The sequence below is a fragment of the Nasonia vitripennis genome, chromosome 1 (assembly GCF_009193385.2).
Source record: "Nasonia vitripennis strain AsymCx chromosome 1, Nvit_psr_1.1, whole genome shotgun sequence".
Lineage (NCBI taxonomy): Eukaryota > Metazoa > Arthropoda > Insecta > Hymenoptera > Pteromalidae > Nasonia > Nasonia vitripennis.
In genome coordinates, this window is record NC_045757.1 from 16587035 (window position 1) to 16604850 (window position 17816).

Sequence of the window (17816 nt, forward strand, 5' to 3'; positions counted from 1 at the left end):
GCGCTCTTGGAGAGGCGCGAGGCAGACAAATTCTATTACAGTCTCGCCATCGAAGCTCCGGCTCTCTCTCTCTCTCTCTCTCTCTCTCTCTCTCCTCTCTCCTCTCTATGCTCAACCACGCGAAAGGACAAGCAGTAACTGCCGGAAATCGCGAATAGCTCAGCACTTCCCACGCCGATTAATTATCCGTGAAAATTTCCAGAGGCGGTATGGCACCGGGCTGATGTGATAGAGAAAGGACCGACACCGTCGAGGAGAACCCTGGCGAGAGCGCGCGAAGGGACAATTTGTGACTTAGAATGCGGCCGGAGATTATATTGCGAGTGGATTGTAACTGCTCTGGGCGGTTTTTTACGAGATGCTGGAATTCGCCGGAATGGCTTCCAGCTTTTTACTTGCGTCATATCTTGTTCGATCTTCTTTACACCGTAAATTTTATTTAAATCTCTCAAAATAATTATAATTTTTGTTTGTTTGCTAAACATTCGTGATAATGATCGATACCAATAGGATTCGATGGGCGTAGTTTTCAACGGCAAACACAAACACGCATGTGTAAACATGTTATCGAACAAAATCGGGAATCGAAGTATCTCAATTGAAATTCTTAGGATTTAACGTACTGCACTGCCGAACTCGGCGCTGCGTATTCAGTTACAATTTTGAACTAACTCCTTATTAAGACTGGCATCCAGGCTTTAACAGAGACCAAGCTGATTCATACGTCGGTTAAACACGATTACGCAATAACCATAACAAGGGGAAGTTGTAGACAAAAATGCAATGCTATGTGATTGATTCGTCAAAATATATTGTAAATTCCTAAGCGAAAGGATCGTATTACAAAAAACTCCACATTTTATTTTGGAGATCATTTGTTCGAATATAATATTGATCTGACATTACAATGCGCGTGAAAGAAGTGCCAGAGTGACATCAGCGAAATTGATGACACAGAAATCGCGAGTGTGCGCGCGACGCAAAATTTATATCGGCTCCGTCTAAAAATATTTCTGACAGTTTGTCGAGTGTCTTTTCCGGCAATGGCGTGTGAAGCTTCAGGGCTAGAATAAGAATAAAGGAAACGAAGGTAAATGGCTCAAATATATTTCCCAGGCAGCTTGTACGCTGAAAAGGAAATCATTTTTGCTCAAAATATATGGCTAGTGAGAAATCTCGCTTCCCGAGCAATGTATAAAATCCACACCTGATTGATCATGTTAAAGAGAGCGTGAGTTCGATAATCACATGAGATTGTTGGCTGATTACAGTCATTAGTGTTTGTTTCAGACGGTAATATTTGGTAAACGAGTGAAATTATTTGCATCATTGCAATGTTGATAAGACAATGGCTGAATTACGTTTAATGATTGGACAGTGCAAAAGTATTGATTGGATACTTTGAATTGTTTGCAGAATTATAGGAAGAATGTTTATAGTAGCTCGCGAAAATTGACAAGCTTGTTTCACTGGTACTATAATACTATAATATACACTGAGAGAACTATATATTAAAATTTACTACATATGTAGGAAAAATTACTATATCAAGGGGCGCGCCAGCGCCGCGCTGGCAAAAAAAAGTACGAAGTACGATTTGTCGACGGCGCAACCCTATATACTTTGAAATTGGGTTTCTTAACCTTAAAAAAAATCTCGAGAGCATTTAAATCATTTCTATTGCGCGTATGCGCAATCTGTTGGTATCTACTTGAATATATTAACCTAATCTTTCATGATTAAAAAGATTAATCCAAAAATATTAAGTTATTAACTTAATATTGCAAGTTGAAAATTTGCTTGGTATATTTCTTTTCGTTCAGAGTTTCCACCCTCTCTCGATTTTTTTCGTCTCCTCCGGTCACGTGACTTCCGGTGAGTATTATATTAGATATTATATACACCAGTGGTTAAAGTGGTTCATCTACTTTACCGACATTCGTCTGCTACTCGGCGACACACGCGATTATATGCATATAATAATGCTATACGATTATATGCGCGATGCGATCAATGTCTAAAGCAATAGTAGCTTATTGTCTATCGAATAGATCAAGATTTCATGAAGTGCAATAGCAAGGAGGATATGCTTTGTAAAAAATGTGGAATCTCCCAAAAAAACTTTTTTCAAGAGTGAAAACCTTGGCAAGAAAAAGACTAATAAACGTAGTGAAATTTCTAAATATTAAAATGTCAAGTAAATGTTTTTTGCTATACGCATTAAGATATAAAATTAAAGTTAAAATTAGTTTTCCCAAAAAATGATATCTTAATGCGTTTAGCAAAAATTATTTGCTTGACATTTTAATATTTAGAAATTTCACTACGTTTATTAGTCTTTTTCTTGCCAAGGTTTTCACTCTTGAAAAAAGTTTTTTTGGGAGATTAGATACTAACGGCAGGTTATACTCGCTCCATGACGATTTTTACTATATTCATAGTAAAAATTGTTAGACTTATATTAAAATTTGTTACGTGTTTACTAGAAATTACTACATTATATAGTAAAAATTATTTTAAGAATTTCTCCGTGTGACAGAATTTGAGGTTATGAAGTTGATTATGATTTATATATATATATATATCAGAGACCAAAATCTATATATTTTTGTTTATCTGGTATTATTGAGTGATAAAATATCATTCGCTGCTATTATTTATTAATTTTGGTCAATTTATTATTAATATTATCTCATGAGTAAATGTGATTAATACATCAGATTTTGAAATTTAGTACATAACAGTACTGTTTGGGTAAGTGGTCAGCTCGACTCCCATTCCAGAGGTCCAGGTTCGATTCCCGTCGCCGCAGAAAAATTTCTTTCTTTCGTTTATTTCTTTCACTTAACAACATTAAATATCAATAATAATAACTAGACTTGGCGCAGTGCGCTGCGCGCACTGTAGTAGACTATAATTTCATTAACTTATTAAATGGAATATAAATGCTTGATTGATATTTTTAATATTTGTTTTCTATCACGGAAATATATCAAACTTTACAATATATGATTCATTTCGCGCTAATATAAATTTCAAAATTGCCGCGGTTTCGTCGCCAACTTCCTTTTAAAATTTTAAGGTTATGTCTCGAGAATAGAATAGTCTCGAGAGTAGAATGTCTCTAGAATATTATAAATACACAAATTATAATTTGATATGTATTATAGTATTATATTACATCAATTTTAGAAATCAAAAACAAATCAAAAAATTCTAACGATACTTTTGACGCATGCGCACTACATGAGCCAATCATATTGACGCATTCTTGGCTTCACTTCATCCGGTCCTGACTTTTTTATATAGGGATAATATTCGAATTAAAATTCGAATTAAGCTCGTAAAATTGGTCAGCAAAAAAAAAAATAAATTTAAAAAAATTTCATTTCATTGTAGAAATTACTATTTGAGATAGTAAAATTTAATACAAAGCAAGTATAACCGTCCGTTACTATATAATATAGTAATTTTTCCTGCATATGTAGTAAATTTTAATATCTAGTTTTCTCAGTGTATGCGGTGCTCAGGTAAAGCATTTCAACAAGCCCATAGGGTATAACGGATTTTTTAAATTTTACATAATTACGTACATGATGGTCTTGACGTATGTTTACGATAAAATAATAGCTTTACGTCTTACATTACTTGAATTTTCATCCGATATTATAAGCGTTACGTCGCTCTCGGGAGGTAAGCAACGAAAATGCCTCTGGAATATCGTCTTTTCCCTATAATGCATTAGCTGCATAAAAGCAGGACTTTCAGAGTTCCGTATAAAGGCAAAAGCATCAACAGAAATCACCTCTACAAAAATACAAAAAATTACAAGCAACGACAAAGAGCGTATAAAGATAGAAAATTCGAAAATGCATAAGTAGATCTCCATAATGACCTGCATCGGAGCAACTTTAAAACCAAATAAAAGGCTCGCTACTGCTAAAAGTTTCAGCTTGACTTGCTGCCAGTGCCAGATCTACTGTAAATTACATAATTCAGTCTCGTACTATATTAAAGGCGCGAAAAAAAGGAGCGGGACGAATGACGCGGTGGCGGGGGGAAGCGGAATAAAGGAGAGCGATCGCAGTTTCAGTTTCTCGAACTTCAAGTCGGCCCCTCAAGCCAGGCTCTCCGCGGTGGCGATTGCTCACGCCGCCGAGGCGCGATATAGCGGCTTTCGATCGCCCTTTAATTATCACAGCCGTGCGGCGGCGCACAGCCGACGACTTTGCAATTCAAATGGCAAATTCGCGGCTGCACCCTTGACTCGCGGTTATAGGTATCTTCGGCTGCAGTGTGTGGTTCCCCGCGCGCGTATACCTTCACCATATAGTTCTGCTATGCAGCTCATATATACATGCACTCGTATATCAGTAGAGCAGGCAGCTGTCTGCAAAGTTTTGCGCCGCTCGGGAATATGTCAGGCAAGACGTCGGTCCGGCCGCCTGCGTAAGTTTGCGCGTCTCGAGAGCGACAGGAAGAGGGAAAGAGAGAGAGAGAGAGAGAGAGAGAGAGGGGGGGGGGAGGAATGAGCCATATAGAAAATTGGTTTCGAGTGGCAGCCTGGCCTTTTTTAAACTGCGCGCTCCACGAGAGCAGACTTCAACGAGGCGGAGAAAAGGAGGAGCTCCTCTGAGTAATTGTTTTGGCGACGGCAAGTTTTCCGCGAGCTTTGGTCCTTTCCCGGGGAGTTTGAAATTTTTATGCGGCTTATGAAAATGTAGGCGACGATGATTACTTTTCCTTCTTCTGAAAGGCAGGCTCGACTGTATTAGTGATTTACGGGCGGAATGATAGAAGGAAATTACTAAAGAGAGTCTGGCCTGTATACTTTTTAGGCGCAGTTTTTGCGCTTGATTAACGAACGTTGTTTTTTTTCTTCGAGTTTTCGTCGTTTCGCTTCTACCTCGAAAGGTTTTAATATAATAGATAAATTCGACAGTGGTCGTATAGCCGTACGTTATTCAAATATGCATTTGGCTGTTTCGGAAAGTATGAACAGCGGGAAAAAGATTACAAAAATAACCGACTTTTAAGAGCTTTTATTTTATTGCGAGTATCGGGGGTGTAATATTCGGAAAGGTAAATAAATTGCAAGCAAACAAGTCTGTTCGACAAATATAATAATATACGATGCCGTAAAGAGCATTATTATTGATATTTATTGTTTATATCAATCGAATTTGAGTGCTGTATTTTTTGGGTTATCGGATACGTTTGTTTTATGATTTTCGTTTATAATTGAATCGAATATATAGTTGTAAATTAATATGAACGTTAAATCTTTACTGATATCTGAAATATTAACCATCGATAGAGGCATCAAGTGGCGCGGCAGCGCCACGAACGCAAGTTTGAGAAACAGACGAAGCCGCGGTGCCCGTGACACTATTTACTTCTATATTGGTGTTCGGATTTTTCATGATACAGAAAAAAATGCTTATTGTTACTGTTCGTAAGATTTTTTGGCTTATTAGTATGTTTTCTGAGCTAAACTATGATTTCCAACAAAAATATTACTGAAAAGGCTGCATATTTTTATAATATGTGAGTGTATAATCCACAAATTCTAAAATTACGTGTTTCTTCTTAAGCCCGAAATGTGAAAGGACCGTGAAGTTGGCCGCAAAGCTATATACAGATGAGAATTGCTTTGTCAAGAAAATATAATAATATATTACGATATTTTGAATTAAGGGGTTGTTTTTGTGTCTAGGTGTAAAAATCATTCGAGGAAGGTATCTAGAGGTACAGGGTGGCCGATAACGACGTCTAGGTAGTTAGTCCCGTGGTTTTTGGTGTCTAGATGTACAAATTATTCAAGGGCGGTGTCTAGATGTACAAGGTGGCTGATGACGAGATCTAGGTGGTGCGCTCCGTGGTTTTTGGTGTCTAGGTGTAGAAATAATTCGAGGGTGATGTATATTAGAACAATAAGTGATTTCATCTTAGTAATAAAAATGTTACAAAAAAGCTGTGGTCGAATGGTGCTAAAGATACTTATATTTTATTTTCACGACTTTGAATATGAAATACTCTAAACAATTTAAAAAAAAGGATTGAAATCTCTAAAAAAAATTAACTCTTAAAAAAGTAAAAGGTTAGGCGAGTTTGATATATTCCACAACAAAATTACAGATAGAAAATAACTGAGATCAATCAAACAAAGTCAAGTTTATTATATTTAATCATAATGAAGCAAAGAATAACTCTCAAGATAATTACTACGTCACTTGCCATGCCCGTTTCATTTTGTTTATTGGTAAACAACTAAATTTTCTTTTTATATATATTATAACGTCATACAAACACTATAAGTACAATGAAACGGGCATGGCAAGTGACGTAATATAATTATCTTGAGAGTTATTCTTTACGATTAAATATAATAAACTTGACTTTGTTTGATTGATCTCAGTTCTTTTCTATCTGTAATTTTGTTGCGGAATATATCAAACTCGCCTAAGCTTTTACTTTTTTAAGAGTTAATTTTTTTTAGAGATTTGATTTTCTTATGGAATCAGCGTAAAAAATACGAACCCAACGTAAAATAAAAGGTCTGCTTTATTAGCTCTACGGCGAAAACAATGACATGTACAATGCCAATTCGTTTCGAATCAAAGGGAGAGAAGTGTCAACGCAAAAAATACGTGCGGATAATAAATTATGGCAAAATAACAGCTACGATAAAATCACGCCGTACAAGGTATTTTTCAATACGATAAAATTGAAACGTAAAAAGCCAATTCTCCTTTTTGAGTCTCATTTATGATATCATTAACGTCGTGATATGATATCATTAAAGCTCGACAAACAGCACCGCCAGCGATCTGTCAACCGAAATTCGAGCCTCGCGTGTATTTGCCCCCGCTAAAAAAACGGCAAACACCTCTAACAGTCACGCCCAAACAACATTCCAGCTCACCCCTATGATCACCCGCTTCAAAGAGAAACAAAAAAAAGGACAACCCATATAATGATCGAACAAAAGCCCTCCGCGACAACAACACTGCGCGGCCAATATAGAAGGATATTACACTGACGCTGACGTAAATGCAGAATCATACTCACGTAGCGAAATGGTGCGAGACGAAAGCACAGAGGCCTTCTATTGATGCTGCTGCCGCTGTTGGGGTCGTCCTCTCTTTCTCCTAATAGAAGCGTCCCACTAATTTAGCACCAGCTCGCCTGCACTATTACTCGATCGATGATGCATGAGGATGCGTCGAGAGGCGGGCGCGACGACACGCACCAGCTTTCTCTCTCGCTCTTCCACGAGCTCTTATCTCGATTCACGCGAGCGCGGCGGCGCCTCCGGCTCGGTCCGACGACCGCGAAATCGTCGCTGCTCGGCTGCTCGATCCCATCGCTGGTGCGTCGACGAGGAGCTCACCCGCTGCTGCAGCCTCCGCCTCATTTTAGAACTTCTTCATCGCTACTTTTTGCCGCGACTCTCCTTACAGCCACTCCTCGCGCCGCTGATGACTCTGGCTCGGCTTTCGCGCGCTGTGTGTAAACTCCCAGTGACGCTGATAGCTTCTATTCCATGCTCTTTGCTCCGCCAGACTTTTTGCGGGAGTTTGCGAGACTGACTTCTGCCGGTTCTCCTGCTGGCGAGAATTAACGCGCTGCGCGCACTCTTGCTTACTTCTTCAGCAGTTTCTTCCCTCTACTTCTTGATCGACCTCGACGGACTCGGGGACGTTTGCTGCAGTACTCCGGACATCTTGCGCTGGTTATTTTTACGCGCTTTTTGAAATTCTACAATACAGTTGACGAGGAGCGATGCTCGCGCGAGTCTCACTTTGTTTGAACGGATAATTGTTTATGTATCACTCAGCTTACGGAATGTCAATGTGGTCTTAGCGTTGCGTAGGCGAAAATCTTCGACGGCTAACGATTGATACAGGAATCTAAGTACACGTTGTTACGCTTACTCCGTCATCCATCTAACATTACTCCCTACACAGAGAACAGTGAAATAATGCCCCACGTGTCGCGCGTTATTACTATATTCACGTACATAGGTCGTTTCGGCGTTTGCTAAACAGACTTTGGCATTTTATTTATCGAACTGCGTTTGTTTACACCCCTCTTTCGTTCACTCTCGATCCTCGAAACAATCTCCCGCTCGTCCACATGCAGTGCGTGCAGTTCTACATATACCATACACAGTGTAGCGAGGGCAAAGAAGAGATAAAGAAGGATAGGAGTAGTTCGAGTCAATCACTGACGAGGCGACTTGTTCTCCAGTCTCTGCGATATGCCTCTCTCATGAGCAACGGAAAACACACATGAGAGAAAGGGGGCGCGCGCACACCCTCGAGTATACAATATTCTATTACGGGAGAGACAAGCACCGGCGGCAGAGCGGCCGACTGTTCGCTGCTCGCAGCTGCTCGCACGTCGGTGAACGAACGACGACTGGCAAGCCGTCGCGCGCGCGCGAATCCCGTGACTCGATCCAGTAGGAGACGAACGAGTGCGCGCGCGGGGAAGGCACCCTATAGTGTACCACTGAGAGAGAGAGAGAGAGAGAGAGAGAGAGAGAGAGAGAGAGAGAGAGGGAGCCTCCCACCCGCGAACCTCTCGTGCGGTGGCTATATTGCTCTCTCTCTCTCTCTCTCTCTCTCTCTCTCTCTCTCTCTCTGTGCGCGATCGCGCCCACGGTGCTGCTGCAGCTGCACAAGAGCGAGAGTGAGAGAGAGAGAGAGAGAGAGAGAGAGAGAGAGAGAGAGAGAGAGAGAGGAGAGGACCGATAAAGAGGGAGAGCAAGTGTATACGAGAGGGGAGGCGAAAATCGCACGGCGTTTGAAAAAAAATACCGCCCTGCTTTTTCTCGATGTGTGTGTCTACTTTGCTCGGCGGGAAAAGCTGTGTTTGTTTTTGTTTCCGGAAAAGCTGCTGCTGGCGACCCTAGACACACCGCTGTTGTTGCGGCCACTGTGCGTCGCTCGTGGAAAAAGTTGGCAGTTCAAGAATTTTTCGCGTAGTTCAAAGGCTTGTTTGACGCGACGAATAAGCGCGTAGGGGGCTTCAATGCGCTGCAAGTTCTAATGGGACAGAGTCTCGTGCGCTGATCATTGGAAATCGCGTTTTTTTCCTCGATCGAGTTCACCCGTACTGAAACTGCAACAGTTGACGATGTGTCGAAGTCTGTTTGGCTTCTCGCGTAATTTTAGCGAGGGGAAGATTGCTCGGCGACTTTTTAATCCCCTGCAGAGTCTCCGCATGTCTCATTCAGTCAAGCATTAAAAGGTTAACGACCAATTTCCCAACTTTCCCCTGACGTCAAGAACGCGGTATTCTATACTTTAAATTGAAAGTCTTGTTACCTTTGCCGCGACGTAATGACTCTGTAATTTCCAATTTAAGATCATACGACGAGTTTAGCTGCAAAAAAGGCACGAATTTATAATCTAGTCGACCGTTCTGCCGAGGGTTTCGTGTTTGCCCATGCATTTCCAGTGTGTTAGCGTGCGCGATGCATCGAGGACGTTCAAAGCAGCTGCGCTGTAATTATTGATGCGGGGATTGCGTAGCATAAATAACCGTTGTGTACATACTTTTATTTTATTTAGCAAGTGTTTTTTATTGATTTACTTTGCTTGCATACCGAATATTCGATGAAAGCGAGCAAAAACTGTTCACTTTATCGTTAAATGAAGTCGATCTCTATATATTATAAAAAAACTATAGCTCATAATAGGGTTACTAATACAAAAAATAACGAATACGTTCAAAAAATCGTAAAATCTAATGTAAGCTTCGACTGCAATACTAAATCCACTTCTCAACTGACTGTACCCAGTGCTTGACACTACACTGACCTTACTACTTGGCACTCGAGTAAACCAGTGCTGTAAACTTTCCAATAATTTTTTTTGGTAGTTTTCATTAAAAGAGCTCACTGCTCATACAGTTATGCATGTATCGTATATAAGGTGACGAGCGGAGCAGCATTCGCTTGGCGCAAAAAATGCGCGTGGAACAGAGACACTGTATAGTTTCACAGCCCCGTACTCCGTCTGGGAGAGGGTGAGTGCTCTGTGGTGCACGGATAAATCGGCTGTTGACAGGGATGCGCGCACAAAATAAAATCATTCTCGACGAGCTGGCAGTGAGTGTCGGCTACAGGCCGTTCGATGCACTGTTTATTATTTACCAGTAAATACGCGAACGTGCAGAAGGGTGCCGGGAAAAGAGTGAGGGAGAGCGAAGCAGAAAGTGACGGGGAAAGGGAAAAGCACTGTAAACGCTGACTTGTTTATACGGCGGCTGCGGCGCTGAGGGCTGCTGCTGCTGCCGCACGTTGTTTACTCGAGAGTAGGAAGAGAGAGAGAGAGAGAGAGAGAGAGAGAGAGGAGAGAAGGAGAGAGAGAGAGAGACTTTGTTGCTGCTGGTATGGCCTATTTTTGCCGCACCAGACTTTGACACGTACTCTATTTTTTAATAGAATAAAAGTGCACTCGCGGAATTACACGTGTGCACGATATGTTTCTTTGGTATAGCTTTTCGAACTCCTCTGATTCATATTATGGGCCATCTAGTTTATTGGGAATTGTATTCGGGTGTTATTGAATAATTAATAGAAGAATTTTATGGTTCGTACGCGTCTGATCAGAGTATTATTCTTGTACTTGATTTTCATAATACGCATTGAGTATAATCCTATTCACGTACGTGTGTGACGCCGATCAGCAAATAATAAGAAATTATTCACAAAAGCTGTTAAGACTTCAATAAAAGATATGGCAATATCGTTACGTATGAGATGAAATATAAGAATGTACTGGAATCGAATCCTTACAGATATCACAGAATTCATTGATACAAATTTAATCGAAAAGTGTTGAACAGGGCCTTGAAAAAACGATAGCAGTATATAATAATAAGGATCAAAAGTATCGGCGGGATTAAAGCATCAAGCAAATATCGTAAAATAAATATCGCACATAACACAGATGAATGATAAAAAAAAAAATAAAAAATAAATAACAGCTCAGAGTCGGTTAAGTGCAATAGATGGATTTTCGTATTTAATGATCCCGAAGCGTACTTTTTTGTACACACTCTCGGCAAAACAAAGCATCAGCCCAGATGAGAGATAAAACACCTGCTGCAAATAGATTCAGCGAGAATAAAGCGCAATCCAATCGAGCGTATACTGATTGCGCAACCAGCGCAAAAACACGACCAACATCCTTCATGTGCGATTTCAACAGCTCTATAATGCGTATACCGGCCAGCCGTTATACACAGCACGCGCTGGCCGGAGCAGCGTATACACAGCGCTGCACTCGATGAAAAACGCGACCGAGCGAAGTCCTCGCATAAATGATTCAGCTAGATTCGTGTTTTATAAATGAAACTAGCATTGCGCGCGCGCGCGCGCGAGAGAGAGAGAGAGAGAGAGAGAGAGAGAGAGAGAGAGAGAGAGAGAGAGAGAGAGCTGTTATCGGTCTCGGCCTGTGCGCCACACGGCTACGGCAAAAAACTTCCGCAGCAGTATGCGCGCTGTGTATCCTCGTTCCGAATTGTAAATTCCGCGTTCGATCAGAGTCCGAAAAAGAGAGAAAGAGAAGAGGAGGGGGTATAAGAGCGTTTCGTTTACATATTTATTTGACGATGCATGGGGAAAAAGGGACAGACGCTTTAGGGCACGTGAGGGACGTATTTCTTCCTCCCCTCATTAAATTTTTTTCGCTTCCAGCTTCTGCAGAATTGATTCGGCGGCACTGAGATCTTTCTCGCTCTTGCTCTGTGTGTTTGTCGACAAATCGTGGGAAGCGTTCGTTAGGTGGATTTCCCTGCTGCATTTTTCACGTGGCCATCACTTGACCTTGAACTGGACTCGATTCTGTATACCACTGCTGTAGCTGTTTGAGGAGGAAAAAAGGGCAGGTGCGCGGGCAGCCACGCAATAACTATTCATGGGACTGCTGATGAATGCTTTTACCTGGGTCGAATTAATTCGGCTTTATGAACCATAAAAAGACTGTTCGGCCGTACGCTAGCTTATAGCTGCCTGCTTTTGTTCGTTAATGTATTAACTTTTATAGCGACTTACACGCGCGCTGTTATCCAATGTTCGGGATGTGTCCTTAATTGCTACACTCATATACGCGCCCCTTCAATAATTCCAGCGGGTCGTTTCGATTGTTCAGTAATGTTATACCGTAGAGGAGACGTTACACGGCTGTTTTACGAGAAAGAGAGAGCGATCTCGGCTGTATCAATAACCAATGCCTAATAATCTCAGGGCTATCTATGCAGCCATACTCGCTTCATCGATCGATAAATTTTTTGAGATAATTGCAGTCGAATCCGTGCGTAAAAGTAGCGCCAGGAGGAAGAGGTCTCCGTGGCGACGTCGTTGCGGGACAGCCGCAGTAGCTGCGGCCAGGATGCGCGCGAGAGCGACAGGGGCACTCGAGGCACTCAGTCACTCCTCTCGGCTGCGGTATTCCCTTACACGCTGCGTGTGACGAGTATGTGCTTTTGACAAAGAGCGCGCGGACGCATGCATTGAACAATGAACGCGGCTCCGCGCTTCCATATGTGCGCTATATAGCGGCAAATGCTTTTTTAAAATACCGCACTGCCGAGCTTCTATTTTTAATTCCTGCAATTGGAATTTCTCCTTATTGAAGGTTTGCTCTCTGAAAATCTCATTGTGATGAAGGCTTTTTTGCGTGCAGCTGGAATTCCCCACAAACATTCACCTAGCGTTTATGATACTTAGCTCTAATCGGGTCGAAAATTTAGCTTACTTCAGATTTTACGTCGAGTACCATCATTGTTATGTTACGGAATGTTTCTATAGTTCGGTGCGTGATTGATCGTTTAATTAAAACACTTGCAATATGATCACCATTTTGTTCTAGAGCTTCTCAGAATGTTTGAGAATATGATTGCGGTGGGTACTCGTTAGAGTTGACATCGTGTTCCTGTTAACGCTAGCCGGCCATCAATACAATATCGAGAGAGCAGGCTTGCACTGACCGGAATGCGTTTGATGCTTCTCGATGCAGTGTCGAAGAAGATGCTTAAATTGTCTTTCTGCACTTATATTATAGCTTCCACTGAGAGAGCCTTTCTTCATTTCAAAGATTTTCACGTCATTTCATTCGTTTATCATTCTTGTATCGTAAATTCAGCTCTACTTATTATACTGGTAACAAAATAGTTGCTAAACGGTTCAAATCAGTATTTAGCGACTGATGATGCAAAGCAAAGAAGTAAAGAAATAATTGTTTTGCACATCTTTAAACGTCTTTTTAGAGACATTTATATAATTTCAAAATGCGTAATTTACATGACAGAAACATGCAGTCGCAGGTCATTCATTTATGCGCCACAATAGAATTCTAGCTAGCACGAGGCAGTATAGAATTCAAAACCTCCTTTTCTCGGTAAAACGTGCATAAAAGAACTGTGCGCTCTCCATCGCGATAAAGAATCCACCTCAATCCTATTCGTTTGTCAGACTTCTTTTTTCGAAAGCTGATTTTCTTCTCTACTCGGGGAGATGAGCGCAAGAAACGCATCGCATGCGCGCGCTGCGATTTAAGCAAACAGCAAATGACGCTTTTATTTTTGTCTCTACTTTCGCCGATGGCTTTTCCCGCCTATATTGTCTCTCTTATACGCTTCTTGAGCGCCCGACCGCGCGAAATTCCGAGAGAAATCTTAAGTGGTCCAGGGGGAGGACATTAATTCGCCGTCTTAATGCCGTGCACTTAAGTCCGAGCGTAGACAATCGCTAATCTCGTCCTGAAATATACACCACTACTTTAATCCTAAAGCCTTATTTAAACTGCAAAACCGCATCTTTCCTTTTTCGCTCCTACACTCGCTCTGAGTAGTCTCTGTATCTCTCGGATACGTACGCCCGCAGGCCACATCGTTATAAAGAGAGCCATTTTCGGGTTCGTTGCGATGCGAGTTTGTCAAGAGCGATGCGGAATAAATAAAGAGCTTCGATTATACTTTTTTTGGCCGTTGATGCGGTGTAATCAGTCTTGTCGGACGAAGAATTTCAGATATTTTTTACTCTAACGGAGGCATCATGACCTAGTTTGATTATATTCATCGCCTGTATTAATTATAAAGTTGTGCATGTACTCTGAGTTATGCGGTTTCATTATGAAGTGACAGATTCATATTTGACTAATTTTAAATTTTAGTATACGAACGTTGATAAATTTATTTGCTCCAACTGGGCGTCCTTCGTGAAATATTCTGGACATTCATTTCGCATTTGAAGGTACACTTAATAGTTTAACAACGTCTGCCTTTGATGGCTGTCTAATAGATTCGATCTACGTGTTACTGGCCAGCATAGCTTGGTCCAGTGCCAACTGAAGATATTCAGCCAAGAGTATTTGCACCTACTTACGAATGCACTTTAGCGATGAAGCATCGGAAGACTCTACGGCCTAAAGGGCTTTTCCTGTGAATTTTGAATGTACGTGCATGGAAATGTAGGGTAAGTACGTGTACCGTAAAATCATACAGACTGATTCTATCCAATAGTGGCTATATTCTCTATAAGACTTACTAAGAGATTCTTCGTCAAAGCTCAAACTAATCTGTAGATTTGTGAACTAAGCTTCTAAAGTTTTATGAAACTTCGAACAAAAATATATTAAAGCTGATTATATATTTTAATCATCAGGATTCATGCTTGAAGTAGAATTGATCAATTTTTGTTTTATTTTCAAACATCAAGCCAAACTATGAAATATGTCGCGCGCTCAAATTGAGCGTCAAGATAAACGAAATTCATAAGGCGAGCTTACGTATAATAAGAGTCGAAGATCAAAGTATAAAATCTCAATCGAATATGCGTTCTGCATGATATAAAAGGTCCAGGTGATCGATCGCGTCTGTATTACTCGATCAATTCCATCTATTCGTAATCCGTTAGCGATCATCGTCCCCTTCGCAACGCAGATATTCAGGTCACCACTGCTATCCCCCTCTGACAATACTGGAATTCGAAAACACATAGGCTTTAGTCGCATGAAAAATACATTAACTTGTCCATACCGCCTTATGTTACTTAATTTATGTATGTTTTGCTGTGTAAATACCATCGTTCACAATTTTAATAAGGGTATGATCGCTTGTTTACTAACAACAAGAAAACTTTGTTTTTCCAATTCCTACTCATTCAGCCACCTCTTTTTGAAAACAAATTATTCAAGCATGAATTTCAATATTTTGTAAAATCCACAATTATAAAATATTTCTATCAATGCTGGCAGCTCATTCATAATTAATATGTTGCACTCTTTGTTACGAGTATATGAAATACGAAATTTCATGCAGTAACATACTTTAAAATATGACGTCGTACTTGGTACTGTTAATTAAGGCAGCGTATTCAAAGATCTCCATTTGTGAAAAATAACACCGACATTTTTCGCACAGTATGTTTGTTCTCTAGCGAGTGAATGGAATGCTAAAAAAGATGACTGCCTTAAAAGAAATAAAAGTAAAAATCTAAATGTAATCAACCCGACTTTCGACGAATGAATGCGCACCTGGCACCAGCGTAAGACTTCCTTAATCTAGAGTCGAACCTGCTCGAAAATAGGAATGAAGAGGGAAATCCTTTTGACAGTCGCCAACGTCTTTTTTTAGCGCATATAGAAACGCTCTTTTATACAGAATTCTCCATTTTTGAGAGAATCTAGTCTGTATACTCTTGAATAAACATATTGAACGTGTTTTAATTTATAACTATAGTTTAGAATATTAAAAAAATTTGAAGAAACTTAATATTCTTACATACAATCACACCTTTAAGTAAGTTATGAACTATTTTGTGCTATTTAATATGTTTATTGTTTCAATATAAGTACAAATGTGTAGTCTATCAGAACATTGATTTATACTATATTTTGTTCAATTTATACTTACATTTGAATACTTTTTATGCTTAAAGTTAATAGTAATCGAAAAACGAATTGCAAAGAAAAATCAATATAACGTAGTACGGTAAGGAAGGTAACTGAAGTCGCAAAGGGTGGCAAGTTCTGTTCTATCGTTTTATCTACAGAACACCAGTCGCCAGTAATACTGGTTCTACTTTATCCACCATCGGACTTATCTCAACACGATAACATTCGTTCTATCTTTTAATATATTGCGCTTTAACGTTATTTTGATATAAAATAAAATAAAATGAAAAAGAAAACTTTATTCAGACGATGATACAATTGAAAAATGAATAAAGTTATGAGATAATTATACACAGCAGCGTATAGTCAAACTGTACTTCTTATTTTGTTGGTGAGATGGAGTTGTGTATAGTTCTATTCGTGAAAACTCTTTCTTCATCATATTTAAAATAAAAGAGGAATATAAATATAAAATTTAAATAGTCTTTAGATATAACTTTACGCGTCTCGTAATTTTCTGTAAAGTCGCAATTTACACATCCTCAGAGATCCATTCAATGTCAATGTCAACCTCCCTCCGCTTGAGGTACAGCACATACTCCCTGTGACAATCAACTCTTTTGTACTAGTTTTGAAAACTAAATTACAGAAGTAACATAATCACGATAAAACAGCAACATTCAGAATTATCTACACAGACACATTGCGTCTGCTACTTTAAACAAAAAAGTGGTTTGAATATAAGATACTGTTACGAAAGTAAGCGCAATGTGCTTATACTTTTCTGTCCAAGTTTTGCCAAAAGTAGGGTTTTTTTCGTAAACAATTTTAAAAGTTACAAGAAGATTGTGTAACTGCCGGAAAATGGGTTTCCGAAGGTCGGGAACTTTCCTTCTCAGTGCATTCAATTCGACTTTTTATTCAGCACGAAATAAGCCATGAAATGTTACTACGTCATTCATGTGCAAAGTTACATCTACGCTAATCGATTTCACAATGTATACTCTCAGAGTATACAAATAAAATGATGTGCCATTACTGAGAATGTCGCTTAAATGCGATTTTGCGTTCAAAAACTATAGTAAAAGGATTTTAGAAATCATGAGAGCCTCAAGATCGAATCGCGCATTCTCTCGTAAAATACTGTGTTTGAGATCGCGAAAGTCATAACTTTGGATATGGCACTCGTAAAAGTACGCCTTTGGTATAATAAGTACCTATGTGTCAAAGGAAAGCTTTAAATTTCTCTGTTAAGCGGAACACGTAGCCGCTTACTGCCTTTTAAACCGGGATTTCAGCATGAAAATTGACGAAATTTTTTTCATTCAATTCGGTTATTCTATTATTAACCAGAACATACGTTTGAATTGACATTTTTACGCGCCATCGCGTACACGCGTAGCCCGTAGGCATAAGTTCTTATGACGCGTGTCGCTACTGCGAAATATACGCGAGCAATAAAGTTGAATCTGTCTTTGGTAAAGAAAAAATACACGAAAAAGTAACGAAAAGAGCAATAAGTAGCGCGTGCTTTCCTCGAAAGACGAAATAAGAAAAACAGGGAGCTGGAAAAAAGTGCCAGACATAAATTACTTAATTTACGGTCCCAAAGGAAAATCTCCGGAGTCTGCGGCAGCGTGCGGGCGTATACGTAGAGCGCCGGCCGCGTTCGCGGCTTAAAAGAGCTATTGTTTTTCATTAAGAAGCCGGAAGACCAGCAACGCGCGCCGTCCTTGCAACCCGCGCACCGCCCGAAAGCGGCAGCTCTTGGCTTCTTGAACTTCGCTCCAGGTAGTTTATCTTTAGGAGTCTCTAGCTAAGGCGGCGGTGGCGGTAGCGCGGCTGTTGCTCGCTGCTGGCGCATACGCAAATATATACACAACGAAGTCGAAGTCGCGCGCAAGA

At 40.2% G+C, this 17816-nt stretch overlaps 1 protein-coding gene across 2 annotated transcripts in view; it reads right to left on the reverse strand.

The window, feature by feature from the left end:
* The window catches only part of LOC100118577 (dopamine D2-like receptor), a 169325-nt gene extending 160916 nt beyond the window's left edge, over positions 1-8409 (reverse strand). For both annotated transcript variants that reach the window (XM_016987415.2, XM_016987414.2), the window contains exon 1: positions 7072-8409. The gene's annotated coding sequence lies outside the window, so the exon portion shown is untranslated. The remainder of the gene's footprint in view (positions 1-7071) is intronic.
* Positions 8410-17816: the final 9407 nt, after the last annotated feature.